The sequence below is a fragment of the Melanotaenia boesemani genome, chromosome 8, assembly GCF_017639745.1.
Source record: "Melanotaenia boesemani isolate fMelBoe1 chromosome 8, fMelBoe1.pri, whole genome shotgun sequence".
In the NCBI taxonomy this organism is placed as follows: Eukaryota; Metazoa; Chordata; class Actinopteri; order Atheriniformes; family Melanotaeniidae; genus Melanotaenia; species Melanotaenia boesemani.
This window is the reverse complement of record NC_055689.1, coordinates 32,025,753-32,041,185: the sequence shown is the minus strand read 5'-3', so window position 1 is coordinate 32,041,185 and position 15,433 is coordinate 32,025,753. Positions and strand designations below refer to the sequence as shown.

General features: G+C 38.9%; 1 protein-coding gene across 1 annotated transcript in view; it reads left to right on the top strand.

The window, feature by feature from the left end:
- The window catches only part of myo10 (myosin X), a 148,243-nt gene that overhangs the window by 58,071 nt on the left and 74,739 nt on the right, over window positions 1–15,433 (top strand). The window lies entirely within an intron of this gene.

Below are 15,433 nucleotides of genomic sequence, written 5' to 3'. Positions count from 1 at the left end.
TCATTTTACTCTCTCTTAAAACTCAGCTCTAACTCTCAAAAAGTCCCTTCTTGCTCTCAAATATATGTTCTTCTTTTTAAAACTCTGCTCCTCTTCTCAGGTTTAGTGCTGCAGGTTCAAATCCCCGGCGCTCCAGCTTGGTCTCGTTCCCTCACACTCAGACTTAATTCTCAGAACTTCTGCTCTTAGAAAATCTTCCTCTCTCTTGGGTTGTTGAATGAGCTGTCTGTCAAACGTCCTCCAGCCAGTAGAATACTAGATGAATGATGACCAAGCAAATCGCCCCCGCCTTCTTCAGGGTGCGCTTGTTTTACTTCACACAGTGACTCCAGACTAGTTAACTTTTTTTATTTGTTTTTTATTTCCATCAAAGTTTGCTTATTATAATTACTGTGTAATTGTCGTCTTTACTTTTAAATTTAACACATATTTGTCAGTAATATTATAACTCATTGGACCTCTGGTAAATCTGTAAACAGCTACTGCCTAAGATGACTTTGTGAGAGCACAAAGCAGAGAAAATAAAGATCTACATCAGGATGGCTGACTATGAATTTAATTTTAAGTCTCTCCAACATGTGACGTGGAAGCAAATCCTGTAGGAGTAATGGGGCTGAAATTTTGGAAGTGGTTAATTTAATGTTAGATATTTTGTGAGAAAGAAACACTAACTGAAATGTTTTATTTAGTTGACAATGTGTAATAAGTCTGACATCATGGTAATGCATCTCAGTTACTCAACACTATGAGCAGTACACTGTGGTCATCCTGCTACATATTTAACAACCCACAGAGAATGATCATCTTAATTTGCATACTAATTTACTGTAGGTTAATTCTATAGGACCATAAAAGCAAAACATCTATGTCTCAATTTCTGATATTCTTAGCTTTATACATGACATACAGTACGTTTGATTAGGTACAGTTAGTTTTTAAATGAGTACTTTTACTGTGAGTTGGCGAGTCACTGTGTTTTTCTTTCATAAAAAAAAACATGTGCATGTATTAAAAAAAAGCATAATAAAAACATAATACTTACTAGAGATTACTGTGTTTACTGAAAATCTCAGTTAAATATCGATTTTCTGAATGCACTGTGTGAAGTAAAACAAGCACACTCTAAAGAAGGTGGGGGCTATTTGCTCAGTCAGCATTTATCTAGTTTTCTGTTGGGTGGAGGATGTTCAACAGACTTATTCGGCAACCCAAGAGAGAGGAAAAATATCCAAGAGCAGAAGTTTTGAGAGCAGAGAATTATGTCTGAGTGTGAGGGAAAGAGTAAAAAAAATGTCATGGAAACATGTCGCTGATCCAATCGGCCTCAATCGGAAATTTTTTTTAATTCAATCGAGATGGGTTTAAACCTTTTCACGATTGGATCAGCAGCAAAAAACAAGTGCATCTACACTCATTCTGATCGTTACCGGGGTGGATGTTTCTGCGCTTGAACCACGTGGGGGTTGCGTGACGTCATGAGTTTCAGGGAAGACTTGAAAAATGGTGGATACACACGTTTTTGTTAGAGACCGAAAGAGTTAAGGATCATTGAGCTTTTCCACTGTCAAATGGCTTAAAAAAAAAAGTAAGAAGTGTTAGAATCGTATAAAATCTTTCCATCATGTGAAGATTTTTTCATGACACACTCCTGGATCATATGTCATGAAGCAGCATGGTGGATATCTGGCTGCATCTCCTGCTGCTCATACTGGACAGATTCTCGTGAAATCTCAACAGTACAAGCAAAATGCACCATTTGATCAATGATTTGTTCCATGTTGGCATTAGTTTCTCTTCTTTTTTTCTTTCTTTTCGGCAGCCTAGGTACAGCATGTTATAATTTATATCCTATGATGAAGATGAAAAAGTGTCAAACTAAATCATTTCTCTGTTGGGAAGCTGAGCGGACTTTGGATGCACACAGTTTACCGAATCGATCAATGAAGAAACAATGACTTCATATTTGGAGGTTTGTTTTTTTTTTTTAGTTTTTAAATCATATTCTCACAGATTAAATACATTTTCACTTTTATATTAAGAATTTTACTCGTGCAAAAAAAGTAAGCTTTTTTTTTGTGCCCAACTTTAGAGGAATATGCACGTATGTCCTTGTACGCACACATCTTGGTAACAGTTACCCAACAGACCTCTGTCATCACTTCTATCTGCACCATCAGTGTTTGTGTTGACAGGTCTGTTTGTTAAGGTACGCTACTTCCATTTAACAGCTCTATGCAGGAACCTGTTCAGCTAACAGCAGAGATAACTGTCTAGACATGGGAAGATAAGTGTGAGACTGCTCACCTCTGCTCTGAGCTGAAGTCCAGAAACAGGGATGTGAAAGAGATCATGCTCTTCTGGAGAATTCCCAGAAGGCCAAACTGAACAGTTGGAGCTTCTTCGTGTTCTTTACAGGAATATAAAACATTTTGTCAGAAACTAGAGGTATGCAGGGATTACTCCGATGTTCCCTGTGGATAACCTGTCAAAAAACATTTGCCTCTCCGTGTCTGATTTATTACAAACTGTACATAGAGTACTGAATCCTCCTGGGGCCCAGGATCTCTCCGTTCACTTGTGTAAAACTCACGTGTAAAATGAGAGGAATGTTTAATTTTGCCGATTTAAGTACACAACACAGTGGAACACATGTACAGACACAGCAGGTGATTCACAAGTGGTTTTAGAAAATATAGCCTCAGACTTACAGAGGTTTCAGTTTGTGTTGTGGTATTCCACGAAAAGTTTTATGTTTATCCTTTAAAGGATTTAAAGATTAAGTTCTTTCTATGTGTAAGTTTGGTATTAATTTCAGTTTTTGTTCTGTATAGAAAAATTTGCCATGATCTCTGTAGTTTTTTTTTATTTAAATGTTTTATGCTCAGTTCTTCTCACCTGCATCCATCTCTGTGTATATAAGCCTATACCTCATACTTCTAGGCACATATATATTTTTTCTGGACCAGTTCTCATTACGCTGTAACCCTCAGAACACCAAAGTTGTATACACTATTACTGACGTTGGAGCAGCTGAAAAAAAACAAACCCAGATAAACATATTTTACCACACCACATTGGTTGTAAAACATCATGCACCTGGACTGGACCTTTTGGCTTCCAAATGCCACATCCATGCCTTACATTAAGGCTTTACAAGCTTAGAATTTCAAAACATTGGTGCATCAGTCACGCTTTCCTCGAGTTAAATGTTCACAATTTATTTATAAAAGGTATTTTTGTCCACCTTTATGAACCAGAACTCCTGGTTCTAAAGTCTGATGGCGTCAGACCTGAAGAAAATTCATCTTTTGAACTGGTCCTCTCTGTTAGCTCTGACCAAATGTAGTTCTCCAATCTTCACTTACTCTTAAACTGGGGCTGATATGTTATCCAACATGTAATAGTTCATTATTTTGCTTGTAAATTTTAACAAAGGAGTCGAAAGACTATTTTAAGTAGAATTTAGTTTAATTACCCTTCATTAGGTTTTCATGTGGTATTTGGCCACATAGAGTACAGTACATAAACAAAATGTTAAAGTTAAGTTTCTCTGATCACTGTAGAGTTTTTTTCATGAAGTGAATAAGTTTATTTGCATAAAAGTTTCTATTTTGTAGCTTAAAGGGTTTAAAAGCATTGTTGAAGTACAGCTTGTTTTTGGTGTTTCCAGGACTGCAGTGTTGACCAGGTGATGAAAGGCGCAGGTGCTAAAACAAGTGACTTGAGTCCTGGATTACTCTTAACCGAGTTCTTTGTTTCACAGCCAAGAGTATTAGGCTGCCAAGTGAGTGCTGAAGTGATTGGAGTTTGGGTTTGTTTGACTTTATGTTTCTTTCAGAGGCTGGTATTCCATCAGTGGTTTAGTGAGGGGTTTAGCAGGATCTAACGGGTCGTATGGTCCAGCTCTGAGGGAAGCAATGTCATCCAATTTGTGGGACAGAACAGTTAAAGTCAAATTAGGAGGATAAAGAAAGAAAAGATAGCTGTTCTGCTTTATGAGAACAAGAAAACCTTTATTAGTCCCTCAGTGGGGAAATTGCTTTGTTTGCCAATTAGAATAAAATACTTAGCATAAATTTTTATTTTTAAATATTACTTTAAAATATTACTTTTACTACTTTAAGCCATGCTAATTTATTACTTTTAAAATTAGCATTACTAATTAGCATAACAAAAACTTTCTCTTTAGCAACAAATGACAGAAATGCATGTTGTGGCTTGGCTTGAAAATTGCCAAATTATTTCTTTTTAACGTCCCACCTTATTGGTAGAAAACACTAATAAAGATGTTTTCTTAAATATTTTGCTGTAGCTGCATGAGACAAGTAACATGCCAATAAATGAGTAACAAGCTCTGTAGTAGCCATAGTAGCTAGCATAGCTAATAATGGTGACAGTAGAAGGATTTATTAATGTTGATGGTTCATTTTTAAGTTGTCAAATCGTCTGTCTAACAAACCTGAAGGTGATTAATCCCACAATGTCCTGATTTAGACACCAAGCTAATTAGCAAACAAAGCAGCTCTGTAGCTGTTGGAGAAAGGAAGACTCCGCTGCATGGGTATAAAACAAAGCAATATGTGGGGCAAATAACTCCCACCCATCACTGTCCTGTTTTTTACTCATTCACTAATGAACAAACCTGACCCAGCTATTTTTTTCCAGCAAAAAACAAGCCGGCGACAAAGGCAGCTTTGTGCTCTCTGCACACATCAGCTGGAGTAACCTTTGACAAATACCATCTTGTTACTTTAATGACATTTGAATGCTCCCGTATGGTCGAAATTATCCAATCAATTCATCACAGGCGCCCAATCTCCAGCCTGACTGGGCTTCTTCTTTTTTCCTTTCTTTTTGGGCCACGAGTTGTAAAGAGGGAAAATTAAAGGGGTGGGTTTGGTGAAGTGGGCCATGGTAAACCAAAGGGAAGGGCTAACAACATGCTGCTGAAGCCAGAGAGGCAACTTCAGCTACTGATGCATCAGAACTCAAATGTTAAACAGGTCAGGATTATTAGTTTAAGTGGTATTTTAAAGAGTTTTAGTGAGGTTAAGCAAAATGAATAAATAATTCTAAGTCTGAGCAGGTTTTAGGAACATTGGGGGAACATAAATTCTTTTGCAGGCTGAAGGAAAATCAGTTTGGAAGATACAGTAAGCCCACTTTATGTGCATTTGTGTTTTACACTGTTAATATATTACAGTGAAAGTGTAATTATGAAGTTTTGTTCAGCTTGACCTGATCTACAGCACTCTATCTGATGATCTAGACCAGTTTTAAATAGTTTTCACTCTTGAGGTTCTTTAACTAGACTTTTTTAAGGTAGTCTAGATCCTAAATAAACAGTGAAATGGCCCCTTTTTTACTGCCTTTCCCACAAACTCCCTCAGCTGCCAATTAAAAGCAAGCCATATCATTGTGTGGTAGCATGCAGTGGACTTTCAAGTAAGCAGAAAGTGTTCTTAGTTTGAGGTCTGATGAAAGTGTACTCCAAAAACAGGAAATTAAAACTTGGGCTCTGTTAAGTCACAAAGAAGAACTGTTGTAATCTTGTTTTAGCTTCAGTTTTCTTTCTTTCACTTTTTCATATTCATGTACTCTTTCTGTCAAAATATGCATGTAGTTACTATGCTTTGGAAAAAGATGCATGCATGTGTTCTGGAGAAACATCCTCAACATATGCAAGTCTGTAGTGGTCTGAGTTCAGGTCTGCAGCTGGCAGCAGGAACCATGAGCCGTCCTTTAAGTGGTATGGGGGTAGAAACAACTGTGAGGCTCAGATGAAGAGTTCAGAGCTTCTGGATTATATGTGTCATTGCTACCAAATGCTAAAAACCCTCTTAATGACCACATGGATGTTATTTAAAATATTTTTTATATGTACAGTACATGCATCTATGGGATGTAAAAGGAAAGATGTAGTTGAGCTGTTGTAACAAATTTCCCTGTTGTGGGATTAATAAAGTCTTATCAATACCCTCACCGGCCACTTTATTAGGTCCAGGTAGACTCCTGCCGTCAGAGCCTCCTTACTTCTTGGTGTCATAGATTCAACAAGGTGTTCCTCAAACATTCCTCAGAGATTTTGCTCCATATTGACATGATCAATATGGAGCAAAATTACACAGTTGCTGCAGATTTGTTGGCTTCATAATGCTTGGATGCATGATGCAAGTACAGTGAACTCATCATCATGTTCTAGAAAGCAGGTGGAGATGATCTGAGCTTTGTGACATGGTGCATTATCCTGCTGGAAGTAGCATCAGAAGATGCTACACTGTGGTCATAAAGGGATGGACATGGTCAACAACAATACTCAGGTAGGCTATGGTGGTTAAACCAGGCCACGTTGGTACTAAGGGAACCAAAGTGGTTCAATAAAATATATCCCATACTATTACACCACCAGCAGCCTGAAGCGTTGATCCAAAGCAGGATGGATCCATGTTTTCATGATGTTTCCACCTAATTCTGGGCCTACTCATCAGACCAGCAACATGTCTCCATCTTCTATTGTCCAGTGTTGGTGAGTGTGTGTGAGTTGTAGCCTCAGTTTCCTGTCCTTAGCTGGCAGGAGGCACCCGGTGTGGTCTTCTTCTGCTGTAGCCCATCTGCTTCAAGGATGGATGTGTTGTGTGTTCAGAGATGGTGTTCTGCAGACCTTGGTTGGAACCAGTGCTTATTAGACTTCCTGTTGCCTTTCTATCACGTCCAACCAGTCTGCCCATTCTCCTCTGACCTCTGACATCAACAAAGACATTCTGGTCCAGAAAACTGCTGCTCACTGGATATTTCCTCCTCTGTACTGTACTTGCGTTAATCTTCAGAGATGTGTGTGGTCTTCTGATTGTTATAAGAAGTTGTGTGTTAATGTAATCTCTAGAGTTTATATTTCTCAGAAGACTCTTTTCAACTAATAATTCACATAAACTCTGCAGGTGAAATGCAGGGAAAGTTTCTGACTTTATGGTTCTTGTGTTTCTTAAAAAGCCCCTGGAGTGAAAAAGAGAGAAGGTTCAAGTTACAGGCTAATAAAGTCAGATACGTAAGATCACTGGGCCTGTCATAACCTGACAGGTGCCCCAGAATCTTTTAAAGAATCAAGCATTTGCTTTCCTTCCAGGGTCAAATCACAAGTTTGACTTAACCCACTTCATTTATAAGTTGAGTTTTCTGTATTTAATATATATATATTGCCTAAGAAGTGAATACTTATGTAATGTGTAATGTAAGAATCTTTGTCTCCTCATTACTGTAACAGAGGTTATTTATATCTACATGCAGTGGGGGACCTCCTCGCTATCAGCAGTGTTTCATCGTCATATAACTACAGTGACTGATAAGGGACAAACTGGCTTTATACCAAATCCCCCCCCTTTTTTTGCAGCATTTGTAGCTTTTGTAGGAGATGCAGACACTTCCAGGAAGAAATCCTGAATTCAGTTCAATTCAAATTCAATTCAAAGCCTTTATTGCAATTACACATATTAGTGTAACGAGATTGCTCAGCACTCCGAATACATAAAAACACACAGAGGCAAAGACACGAGACATATAATAAATTATACATTAAAATCTACCTAATGATTGTGATCGAGAATCACTTAAATGTTTGGTGAAATCAAATGGAAGAAAAACAACAGTAGAACTCAGGACTATGTTTAATAGTGAAAGTAAGAACATTTCAACATGAACAATATGAAAGGAACTCAAGGGATTGGGACTGAACAGCTGTGTAGCCATAAGAGAACCACTAACCGGTGAGGATCTTTAGAAAAATAAAGCATCAGTTTGCTATGGAGCATAAAGATTGGATTCTGGATTAATGTCATGTGGTCTGGTGAGTTTAGATTTAGTCTGGTCCAGAGTGATGGGAGCATCAGAGTAAGAAGAGTCAGATGAAGTGATGCAGCCATCATGCCTAGTGCCTACTGTACTAGTCTGTGGGGGAAGTCTATGATCTGGGGTTTCTGCAGCTGGTCAGTTCTATTTTCAGCTACATTATTTGTCCAAAGAAGGAGGTCAGCTGACTACCTCAATATACTGAATAAGCAGGTTATTCCATCATTCCAAGATGACAATACCAGGATTCATGGGGCTCAGATTGTGAAAGCGTGGTTCAGGGAACAGGAGACATTATTTTAACACATGGACTGGCCACCACAGAGTCCAGACTTATACCCCATAGAGAATCTTTGGAATGTGCCGGAGAAGGCTTTAATGCAACACTGGATGGAAATAAACCGTGTTACATTGCAGAAGCTTATCAAAAAAATACCACAGCGAATGCTTCTCAAAGCTAAAGACAGTCCAACCACATCTTAGAGTGTCTGACCTTTTTTTTTTTTTTTTTTTTTTTGACCAGGCAGTGTGTATTTCAAAGAGTTGGATTACAGAGTCTAGGTGTTCTCAGCTAACATGCCACTCACACCAAACGCCCAGAAAAGGCAATTCACTTTTTAATTCAAAAGAAAAATTAATACAAAACTAAAGACTTGAGTAATCACAGCATAAAACAAATGGAACTTGAAAATCTAACTTCTTTAGTGTTCATTTTAAATTTTTTTCCCAGAAGTTTCATGGAAAAACACCAGACTACATCTGAGCTTCTTTTACTTTAACATTAGCATTACATATTTGAAGAGGGAATTTAGCCCAGAGGCTACTCCATCTTCTGTGTATGTGTGTGTATATGCACAGTCTTTAGCTGCTGTGATTGTAACCAGCTGTGCTGTCGACTGGTGGCTTCACTCGTCTTCTCTGCAGATTCCTGTGGAAGCATGCACACTCACACACACCTTTTCTTTCACAGTCTCTCACCCAGGAAACTCAATCTTAATCTGCACTCCTCAGTCCCTCTTTCCTTCACACTGACCAATGTTTCCTCATTTTTCCACCTCACGCTATTCTTCATCGTCAGTCCCCCATCGACCCATCAGCTCTGTTCTGTGATTCCCACTTATATCTTTCTCTGCACACATGCACACACACCATCCGTCAGACCATTTCAGTGTCAACACCTTCTATCCTGGGGGAATCAGTCCACATAGATCAGACTTTTTGAATCCTACATTTTACATATGTATAAAATATAACTGCATCCTTTAGCACCTCATCTAAAATGTTTGCACACACAAATAGGACCCTTACCTAACTGTAGCTTGAACCTCATTTTTGTGTAGCATGGTTGCAGAAAAAGGAACATGACATAGTGTGCAAATCTCTAAATACTGATTACTGAAAGATGGCACAGGCTCTAAAGGTCCACTGGATCGGGGACTGGAGGTTGAAGTGACCATTTAGATTTCTACTCAGCAAGTCAGACGACTACAAAGAGATGAAAAACAATCACAAATGGATACAAAATTTTGGGAAATGGCAACAATTTATAACCAACAGCAGCATTTGGCACAGCTTACACTTTTGGAATAGTTGTAGCTATTTATTTAATCTTTTTGTTGTTTATCTGTTTGACATTTATCTTATCGACAGTATTTGATGTTCTACATCCGTTGAAATCTCAAGTTCTCTCTGATCTTGTATGAAAGCCTTTACTATCAAGTTTGACCCACTAAGTGCTGTGAATATGTCAAGGATTCGAGAGCTTTGTGCAAACACTCCACACAAAATAGCTTTTTTTTACTAATATGGCATTTCTATTCAAATCTATTGGGTTGAGTCTGAAGAGTAACAGCTAAAAATAACCAAAACAAAAGCAGATGTCTTCATTACTCATATAAACCCGAATAAAGACCAAAGTGGAGCCTGAATCACTGATCTACAGTGCTGTCATGAACTGATTTGACTCCACTGTGTAGAATCCAGCTCTACATGAGAGTCAGCTGTCAGCTAATGTGATCTATGTGATTTCAATCCACTATTTGTTTTGAAAACCCTTTTTGTATTTTGACTGTTACATAGATTCGAGGAGAGGGAATAATCTGCTAGAACAACAGGGGAATATAATGATTGTTATACCACACACATAAAACACTGGTGGCTGAAAAGACAAAACAGGTTTGTTTTCTCTATTTACCGACTGAAAAAATCTCAGAGTAGGTATTTAACAAAGTTCCCACGGGTACTGAGAGTTCTAGATTAAGCAAGCATCTGAAAAATCTAAAATATGTTTGAATGCTTGAGCCCTTCGTTTTCTGTGACATGTGAGATGGGGAAGGAAACAAGTTATGCCCTTTTTCCACAAGCTGACCCAATTTCCTGTAGTTTTAATACAAAGGTTTTGTCATAAATGCTACAAAAAGACAGTATATAAGCTCCCTTTTTATCCATCTTTTTACAGCTCTGTTAACAGCAAGGGGTGTGCCTGCTTTGAGCAGCTATGGACACCAGTTACATTTGATTACCCTCAAAGCTCAGCTCAGACTACCATACAACCAACTTGACTGGCAATGTTACGGGTTTTTTGTTTATGTAATGGTATTGTATTCGAAAACCAATTAAAACTTGGAACGTCTGACAGGAAATTCTAGTAGGGATTTAAAACATTATAGGCCCCGTATTATACATTTTTCAACAATTTCATCTAAGTGTCAGAGTTCCAACAACATCTTTTTTCAAACTGTATTATCACAAATTCAGCCTTGGTCCTTAATTTCAGCCGTTCCAAAAGTGGCTCTTGTGAGCTGTAATGAGAACGTGTCTTTTCTGTGTCTCAACCTTTAAATGTTCATGAGTGGGGCCTGTCCTCGCCCCTCTCTTAGCGTGAATCTGGCTTTCGCTGGTGCCCGCTCAGTGATTTTGGAGGGCAGGCTGAGCTAGCCGTTAAAAAGTTTTAAGGGTCAATAGGAATAAAGATGGAAGCAAGAAAATGTAGCATCGTGTCATAAAGAGGAATGTGGAGAAGCAGCCACTAAATCTTCTTCCTTCCTAGTGTGATCAGAGACGTCACCAGCTCCGGTGATGTGAGCACAGAGCAGAGTCGGCCTCATGACTCGCTCTGCTTATTTTAACAAGTCGCCGAGTCCGCTGTCGGCACACTGACAGACAGAGTGCAACAGGCAGCCGCTGCTCTACTTTCACAAGCTCTGAAATCATAACTGTGAGGATGAATGTGGGCGGCAGCGGCCTGGAATGTGCTGATCCTCTTCACTGACCAGACAACAACTGGACAAAGCTGAGCACGTGACTGGTTTACAATCTGACAAGCAGAACAGTGGACACGGATGATAAGTGCTTTTGTGCTTTAAACTCCATGTCATTTCACCATTCATTCAGTTCATGTGCTGTTATTTTCCCTGCAGGGCTGTATTTGGTGATATAATCTACGTTCCTGAGACACACTGAAACACAAACCCGCTTCAGATCTTATTAAAAGCAGTGTGTGGAAGATACATTTACATTTCAGAGGTTTTAGCCAAAGCTTCAGCTCAAGAGGCTTGATTACTGTCAGATGTGAAGAAACAATCTTCCAGCCAGCAGAGCTTCACACTTCTTCCCTTTAGGCTGTGTATGATGATGTCACTTCCTGTGAGACTGGCTTTGGACTACAGGTTGCAAATCAAAGTATAATTTGATCTTTTTTTTTTAGTTAAAACTCATTTCAAAATTGTAAAGCTGATCATTGCATTTATGCAATGAGGTGAAAACATTGTAGCACATGGTTTTACACAAGTATTTTATTATTTTTGGTATTTTTGGTTTGATAATGGTGGAACTACACCCCTTGGTTTTTGCGTAACTCCACCCACTGCCAAATTTGAAAAATACCTGAAACTGCAAGGGTTAGGGTGGGAGGTGTGGGGTGATCAGGGAGCGGAGAGTGGGTGGGTCTGGATACACAAAGAGATTCACAAAGCACCTACACCACAGAGCGGTCTTTCAGGTGGAAGACTTTCCCCTCCTGAATCTCTTCAGCTACACGAGAACAAGGTGGTCCTGAACCATATCGTTCTGAACGTTAGCGCTGTTACGCTGGCCTGGCAGCAGCTCCAGCAGCTCTAGAAAGCTGTGGAGACTCGTGTCAGGTGGTGGCAGCTGCAGAAAGTGCCGCTGAAAGTTACTTTTACACCTTTCAAAAGCACAAATCCATCCCATTGCAGAAATATTTCATCAGAAACTCTGTGAAAGAATAGAAGTCTAAAACTAGCAAATCTACACCGTATAAGTTCACATCCGTACATATGCGTTAGTGAGCGTGGTTTCTCTGCCTGCAGGGCGAGGACCTTTAAATTTTCTCATGATGTAGAGAAGCACCAAGTATAGCTCAAGTACGGCTCTACATCACGAAAAACAGAACCTGGTTTTACCCTGTAGGGGGCGTTATGAGCCATTTTTTACCCATAAAATCCTGTTTTTTTAAAGAAATTAAATAAATACAAATTTTTCAACAGTATAAGGCGGTTTTCATCACAATTAAGCTCAAAAACACATCTTTGAGTGCACTAACCCTTTAAATAATGGACCGGGACACCCCTCTCTGTCAGATAACTTTGTGCACCAGTTTGGAAACACAAACAGAATTTCAATGAGTTTCATTTTAGCATTTTAACTGTGGCAAAACTTCCTACAATTGATCATGTGTTGAAAGTTTTGCAGCCCCAGGAAACTCGTCAAGACTACCAGTGCACTGTGTCGAAAGAGATAGGCATCGTTTAGAAAGTAAGCATTCCCCTCCCTGAACTGTCTGACATTCAAACGTGTCCATCATCAGCGATATAAAACCCAAACTGCAGATCGAGGTGGCTTTTATCACCAAATACAACAAATGTGCAGGAATTTCTATAGTGACACAGTAACTGCAGCATATAGGCTCTGCACTCCCCCTCTTTTACATTTCCTGCTGTCGGTCAGGCAGGTTTGCCGGCTCTTTTCTTCTGATGCTGCTATTTTTTCCCCATCTGGTCTTCATTTCCCTCACATTGAATTTATCTGGCTCTGTCTTAGAGAGATCAGATTTTTTTTTTCTTTTCTTTTGGACGGGTCTGACGGCCTGCATGCCTCCCTCTGCTCTACAGTTACACCATCAGCAGCGACTGACGCCTTTCTATAAACAGAAAGTCGCTGTACTCTTGCTCCGATTCATCTTGTCCTCTACAGAACAAGATTTTCTCTGGGTCAGTTTGACCAGATATCTGCTATTTATCAGAGGCTGTTATCGGTTAAGCAGAAGAAAACAAACAGTAAAGTGATCCTTAGAATTTATCTTTTGGATATCAGACCACACATGGACATAGTTTTACAGATTAAATGTCTCAACTAAACTACACGTCTGCTCTGGCAGGAGTAAAACGGTCCAGCTTCATCTTGTACACAACACACTAGCCGGCTAATAACTTGTGTTGTTGTTAATTCTAGAATAAGCACCAAACTAAAATCATAATGTTAATGCAAATGGACAAACGTTTTGTGGGTTTTTTATCCTTAAATCTATGGGACAAAGCAACAGTGAACTTTAAATAATATCAAATGTAAAGAAAACAAAAGGGCTGATTCCTGGGTGAGATGAGCAAATGAATTAAATCTACTGCTACACCATCCAGCCCACCAATGGGGATTTTTTTTCTTTTAAATCAATAAAACTCTTGTAGATCACTTATGTTATCAACAGTGTCTCTGGAACACTAGTGTTAAACTGTGAGGTAAATTGTGATGGACATCTTACCCTTTAAGTGATCTGTGGAAGTTTTATATCCCATCCAGGAGGTTTACAATCCAGCCACACAATGCAGTGTTTATTCAGAGAAAAGTGAAACCATTCTTCCAGCAAAGTCGTCTTCTCCACTGCTCATTTGTCTTCTCTATATTTTCATAAATAAAAATTCTGGTATAACATGGTGATTCCCAATTAAATATATTCATTTTCTAATTTATTTTCATTTGCACACAGACTGGGCTCTTATAACTTTCAAATGGATTATTTTGAATGGGATCTGTTTTTGTTTGTTGGGACTTGGCAGCCAGTAATACAGGAAAAGCATATTTTAATGCTAGATATGATTACAGCATCAGTTTTTACACAGACAATGTTGTTTTCCCAACATTAACCAGATACTTTTTAATGCTTACCTTCAGCTGAATGACTTGAGGTGTAAAACAGCAATGGAAACATTTTATGTTTATTTGTTTATTTATTTATTAGTTGTTAAATTTAATTCCTGAGCCTTATTTTCCATTGAATTTTACTCTTTGCTTACTTTGTTTTCACCTGCTTTCTGTTGCTTTAGCTTGCTGCTTGGTTAAGTTTAGGTACAGAAACAACTTGGTTAAAATTGTTGTCTGTCTTAAAATAGAACTTCCAAAGACTTGGTCAGTTGGATTTTTCCGTTTCAGGACTCGGTTGCAGCCTCTGAGGTCGAAAGAAAGCCATACTGAGATATTCCTGACACTGACAGCATGTCAGAGAAATTTCTGCTCCTCATCTTTCCTTTTTTCCAGATGCTGATCTGTAACTGGGATGTTTGACGTACAGTGGCTTTATCCACTTAAACTGTATGTCCCCTGAGGTTAAATACCTCAACCAGAATCTTTACAGAATGGATATTACATTTCTTGCGTCAGCCTTGTTGTATGGCTGCAGGATTTTGACACCAGGCATAGAGCTGTTGGGGAGGGTTTGGGTCGGTGGGGGTCAGTGATGAGAGTCACAGCCAATTAGCTTTCAGCCTGGATGCTGCCAAGGAAACTGTTACCAAGACGGACTAACACGGGGATGTGATTGAGTCCAAATGCCTTTAATTCATCGAGTTAATGTCAGACACAACTTTAGCCAAAGGCATTTTGTTACTGTTACAACAGCACTTGATGTCCTGTGGCCCCCTCCTCCCCTCAGATGGTGCTGAAGCAGATGTGACTTTCCTGATAATGTTTTTCAAGGGAAGAAGGTTCAGAGCCGGAGGTCAGGTGTTGCAGATTTGATACCCTCCTTTGTTTTCTCCAGTTGTGTTTTTTTTTTTTACTTTTCTTTTAAACTTCTCTAGAAATTCCAAACTAATAAATGATGTGCTGTGTAAGAAAAAATAATTTGATATAGCAGCATTTTAAGAATTCGCATTCTATGATGTTTTTACTCTTAGGTTTTGTTAAGTCAGTATCACAACAACACCTTCTGGTTGGGTTTCACCCTACAAATCACCAGTTTATGTTAGAAAACAACCATGGTTAGGAGTTAGATATGTCCATTTTACAGTGCTACCATCACTTTAAGGATAGCTGCCTTGGCAACGCTTCAACACAAGAACACTCTTAGATGATGCCTTCGCTTTTTGGTTGGATTAAGGCATTAATATTGCTTGTCTGTTAAATTATATCTCCTAAATGACACTTAAGACATTGGGTTAGACATAAAAAGTGTTTGGGTTGAATCCATAATGGGTTTTGGACTAAAATACATTCTTTCTGCGATGCCAGTAACAGAACTGTGGCATTTCTGATGCAAACTTGTAGCATGTTATCGTAAAAAAGGCATAGTTGTTAC